The sequence below is a fragment of the Triticum urartu genome, chromosome 2 (genome assembly GCF_003073215.2).
Source record: "Triticum urartu cultivar G1812 chromosome 2, Tu2.1, whole genome shotgun sequence".
Classification (NCBI taxonomy): Eukaryota; Viridiplantae; Streptophyta; class Magnoliopsida; order Poales; family Poaceae; genus Triticum; species Triticum urartu.
The window spans coordinates 703,624,874-703,630,413 of record NC_053023.1 but is presented as its reverse complement, the minus strand read 5'-3'; the positions used below and the strand labels follow the sequence as shown (position 1 = coordinate 703,630,413).

General features: G+C 44.7%; 1 long non-coding RNA gene and 1 other non-coding gene across 11 annotated transcripts; both read right to left on the bottom strand.

Annotated features, from left to right (window-relative positions):
• Window positions 1-1,676: 1,676 nt before the first annotated feature.
• Window positions 1,677-5,215, bottom strand: LOC125539907. 10 transcript variants are annotated; one of them, XR_007297091.1, is made up of 5 exons: window positions 4,484-5,198; window positions 3,823-4,226; window positions 2,912-3,359; window positions 2,750-2,821; window positions 1,677-2,181 (listed from the first exon to the last, which is right to left on the bottom strand). It is a non-coding gene; the product is annotated as an uncharacterized LOC125539907 (long non-coding RNA). The 10 variants fall into 10 exon arrangements; XR_007297090.1 differs by having other exon boundaries at window positions 1,677-2,164; XR_007297088.1 differs by having other exon boundaries at window positions 2,750-3,359; window positions 4,484-5,197.
• Window positions 4,448-4,512, bottom strand: LOC125541955. The gene has a single exon (XR_007297745.1). It is a non-coding gene; the product is annotated as a small nucleolar RNA snoR101 (small nucleolar RNA).
• Window positions 5,216-5,540: the final 325 nt, after the last annotated feature.

Sequence of the window (5,540 nt, the reverse complement as noted above, 5' to 3'; positions counted from 1 at the left end):
CGAGGAGGGGGAGGCGAGTGGGACGGGAGGCGGCGGCTAGGGCTTCTGCACGGGCGGGCTGCTTTTTATACCCAAAGGTGAAAAGACTAAAATGCCCCTGGCGGGGCACAGAATTTACAGGCGGTGGCACGAGTACTGTCCATGGCGAATTAAAGGCGACGTGGCCATCTTCATCCTGCCTATGACTTCTTGAGGGTTTATATATGTTCAATGGCGAATTAAAGGCGACGTGGCCACCTTCATCCTGCCTATGACTTCTTGAGGGTTTATATATGTTCAATGGCGAATTAAAGGCGACGTGGCCACCTTCATCCTGCCTATGACTTCTTGAGGGTTTATATATGTTCAATGGCGAATTAAAGGCGACGTGGCCACCTTCATCCTGCCTATGACTTCTTGAGGGTTTATATATGTTCAATGGCGAATTAAAGGCGACGTGGCCACCTTCATCCTGCCTATGACTTCTTGAGGGTTTATATATGTTCAATGGCGAATTAAAGGCGACGTGGCCACCTTCATCCTGCCTATGACTTCTTGAGGGTTTATATATGTTCAATGATGGAACAAGTGGGGCGAACTGAGCAATCGTACATGAAATAACAGCTCGTAGTTCCGGTTTTGCTTTCTGCAAGTTTATTTTTGAACGTAGAAACTTTAATTTTGAGGCTCATAATCTCGCAAAGTATGCATGTAATCTAGGCATAGGTAGACACTAGCAAACGTGCCCGTGCGTTGCAACGGGAGTCCAATAAGCATGGCTCAAGTCCATCCCATTTGTGTCGCCACTTACATGCTTTCTAGATGGGCATATTGGCACAACGTTCATGCTTTGCAACACCAATTGCTATGAAAAGTGAGACATTTATCATCAATGATGAAGCCTTATTGTAAGTGATGCATTTATCATGAACAATTCCATTTTAATCATTTAGTTGGTGCAAACCCACATATTCTACTGCAGGTCATGGGATGTGATCATGGGAGGGGAAGGACGGCGTGTGGTATCCAGTGGCTGTTGTGGTCATTGCTCATGGCACCATCAAGAAAAGAGCGCTAAGACACGAACTGGGATCTAGTGCTTGCCATGCCAAGTCACGTTGTAACATGCGCCCGGACATTAATTGTCATTCTTCGAAAAGAGAGCTGCTATACGTACGATAGAAATCCGTACGATTTTTTGTATGACCAGACTCATCTGGTGGTGTGGGTCCAAATCTCGGGAAACGTGCCTGTGTCTTGTCGTACGAAATCGTATGAAAAATCATCGTATGCAAGGCAGTTTCGATTCGAAAACAACCCAAGGGTACAGACGTCTAAGGCATCCAGTGCATCTGAACAAAAACCATGATTTAGACTTGCCGTTTTCAGCCATTAGAAAGACAAACATCAGTTTTTTAGCCAGTTAAAAATACAAACAACAGCCACTGAAAAAGAACACTTACTGAATAAAACAACATTGCAGAAAAGCTATCATGTATACTTGCATTGCATAGACATGAGCAGAAACAAAGCTAGAGTTTATGCAAGGAATGAACCGAACAATTGATGAGAAGCAGCAAATAATATTGCCATCCTTCCACAGTATAGTTTTCTTCAGATTTCTGAAGAGACAACGAGCCAAACTAAAAATTGAAAGCATTTGTACACCAGAGAAAGACAATGAGCCAAACTAAAAATTTAGAGCTGCCAAAGAAAATGATTAAAATAAAGACAAGCAGTCAAGCAGTACATTTAGAGCAATTTGTACAGTTGATCTAGTGTACGAGTAAGAGCATCTTCAGCCAAACTTAAAATTCAGAAAATGTTGCAGCCTGAATATGAAGATCAGTGGACTCACGCTTGAGCCTGGTGCAAGCTCCGAGGAGTTTCAAGTAGAATCAGTGAATCACCTGGTGTGGTGGCGGCTTCTCTCCCCCTCCTATGCAGGGATGCCGCAGCCCCTCATAGCTCACCTCTATGGCGGCACAATCTAGCCCCTCCTCGCTCTCCTCGACGATGGCGCTGGGTTGCCTGGCTTCCAGCGAACGGGCATAGCTTTCCTCCCTCTCTCCTGCTTGGTGGTTACCCTTCTTCTCCGCGACGACGACTAAAACCCTCCATCCTCTTGTCAGCGGCGCAACATGGAAGAGCACAATAACGAATAACGGCTGTTTGTAGATGTTTCCTGTAAGAACAGACAATCTGTTTCTGATAATAGAAATCAGAAGCTAGGTAAAAAGGATTTATCAAAAGTTATTGTGTGATCATCTGTTCCTGACGGAATTGCTTCAAAATATAAATACCTAGCATGGACCCATAATTTCTAATGTTAGTATAGTACATAGTCATGGAAAACATTACTTCATGTGTAATCATCTGTTCCTAAAAGAACAGCTTCAAAATAGAAATAGGTGGCATGGACCCATAATTACAATGTTAGTATAGTACACGGTCCTGGATACTGTTTCTTTCTCATCCACTGTCTTCACAAAAAACAGATTAAGGATAATTTATAGAGATCGGAGATCAATAAGTAGTCAAATATGTGGTTTAATTTCTCAATAAATAACTTAGGGTTCACAGGCTACTTCTCCATGCATTGGTCTTGGGATTTCAATGGTCAACAGATACAAACAACATGCTTTTGTTGCACATTCGGATAAAAGTTGCATTCCTATGCATCCGAATTGAGGAGACTATAATTGCTGATGGTTGGGAACTTGGGAGTGTGTTCAAGGAACATTCTGGAAAATAAATTGCAATGTTGTACCTGGTAGTAATCATGATCTCACAACGCATGCTTTGGTGAAGGAAAGACGGACAAAGTACATCGATCTGCAGTCTGTGTCTAAAACATGATGTTCTTGCTATACTAAATTAGCTTCTTACAAAATTACATGTTGATATGGGTGGAAGAGGGACAGGCACATACCTCACAGTTCTCGATCAACAATTGTAAGCATAGTTATCGTCCATCTAGTACTGCAGGTTCCCGATCTAGAGTTCAATCCACACACCACCTACATCTTTCACCTGGATCCGCTCTATAATTGAGGGACTCACAATTATAATTGTATCCCAGACTAACTTTTTCATTCACGCCTCTGCAACGCCACCACCCTTTCTTATGCAACTTGCTACTGACAGAGATGACCAGATCAATGGCGCAGATCTGTAGTAAAATTGCTGCTCGATTCTTCCAATTGCCTCATCAATTGTCTATTAATTAAATGAAATGACAAAGCAATCACACCATCTATTCATAGAAAGTAACCCAACTTAGATCAAATCCGCACTCGTCCCTCCTCGGTCCTTGATTTGTACCTCTTGCGGTAACAACTCTATTTCTGTCAAACAAATGGCCCTTGCTGCATCAAATCCTGCATATATATGTGATGTCAGTGGCAAATTCTGCAGCTGCACATGTATAGGTTAAAAACACAAAAAAAATAAGAAGAGGCTGTGCTGACTTAAACACCAGCATAAAATCCTTATATCATAATTTCGAAGACAGGAAATTAACCTCAACCTCAAGCATGTGAGGTCTTCTTAGCAAAATAAAATTTAACCAGTGTTTGCAAAAAGTGTAGTGAAAACTTAAACTGCTGAAATTAATTTCGTCGTATAGCTAGAACCCTCAATCACTTTTTTGCTTGAGGGCTGAAAATCACATCCCCTCAATTTCAAACGAAATTTAGGACCAGATTATCAATACAGGAAAGATTTGTAAATTACCAAGGGAAGAAACATGAAGTAAACCTATAGTTTGACCAGCTAGTGCTCAATTTCATGAACGAAAAGCATTAAATATTGGTACAAGCATCCAAGTGCACAAGAAAATACCTTACGGTAGAAGATTCATGCTAGAATAGGCCGGTGTTGAAGCAGTGCAGGACGGAATTCGTGGTTGCCCCGACCCTCCTCCCTAACCTGCAGCAGCGGCAATGCTCCTCACCAACGGAGCTTCAGGTCATTATGATGTCTTGTGGTGTCTGTTGGTCTACAGGAAGCTCCGCCACTGAAGCCAGCTGCTTGATAGCATTTCAGTACCAAGGAAACAAACAGCCACATACTGATATCCTCCTCCATTTTGATCATCTCGACCATGCTAGAAGGGGTTTGTGTGGTTCGAAAGGAAGCAACCATCAATCCATCCTATGCCGCGCCACGACCAGACAAGCTTTCCTTCCTGGCATGTGTTCACCTTCAGAAGAGCACAGAACCCGGAACCAGCCGCATCAAATCACCTGCAAATAAACAGAATAAATAGCTTAGTCATCTACACGGAGGCGCATCGAGGAGTAAGGGTGGGCAAAGACAGATCAGCCAGAGATGAAAAGGTTTCACAATGTGGCATTCAAAGAAGATGGTGGATTCACTCTTTTTTGGTACCATCCTTCTAGGCAAAACCATATATTGTTACGACAGAGAAGATGCCGATTGGAATTGAATAAATAAGAATAAATTGTGCATCAGGATTGATATAGTGTCCACGTGAACTTACCTGAAGTTCAGAGATCAAGTTGCTAATTCATCACCGCCGATTCATGGATTCACCAATGAGCTGCTAATTCACCGCAGCAACTCACATTTAAGGATCAAAGAATGAAAGGACTAAAGCGACAGTAACAAGTACTCCATACAGGAGTAGAACGCAGAGCACTGAGATATGTACGAATTTTCACAAAGATCTACCAATTCCATACAGGAATCGCTCGCGACAGATCAAAAACTAAATAGAACCTCCTCAACTCACCATGCGGGGGCTAAAAAAACTATTATCCTCGACACCACAAGACATTTAACTTCGCTCGTCAAACCGAATCGAGCAGGGGGAGGCCGGTGGACGGGCGGATCAGTGCGGGAGGCTTGGTGGTGGCCGGATCGGGGGCACGGCGGAGCGGAGGATGCGGATCCGGGCAGGGGCGGCTGGATCCCGCCAGAGCCGTGGCCGGAGGCAGGCGACGCGGCTGCCGGCGAAGCTCGGGGCGGCCATGGCGGCGCTGCAATGAGAGGGAGAGAGAGATGGTGAGAGGGAGGAAGGAATGAGAGGGATGAGGAGAAGGCAGGTGCAGCGACGTGACCTGGTCGCGGCGGCGGTGATCTCCGGTGAGGCCGGCAGATGCGGCGAGGCGGCGGAGGAAGGCGGGGTCGGGGCGAGCGCCTGGCGTGGCGCCGAGCTTCCTGGTTCGGGCGCACCCGTTTTTGCACCATAAAAGGATCGCGGGCCGAATACAAAAAATGCAGGGTTCTTTATGTAAAAACGAAACGTTTTCTCTGATGGTCACTTAAAATAGGACTGCGGGTCAAATACTAAAACATACGGGGGCTTCTCTGCAAAAACTCCGCGACGGTGAACCCGAAAACTCAATTCGTGCTTTATATATTTGCATTGCAACGGTAGAAGAAAAAAACCATACTTCCTAAACCCAATAGCTCAAGACCCTTCCCTCTCCTCCTCCTCCCATGACCGACTGCCAGACATGTCCTCCTCCTCCCACGACCGACTGCCAGACATGGTGACATTAGTAAACTCTTTGAAATCTTCCACACTACCACAT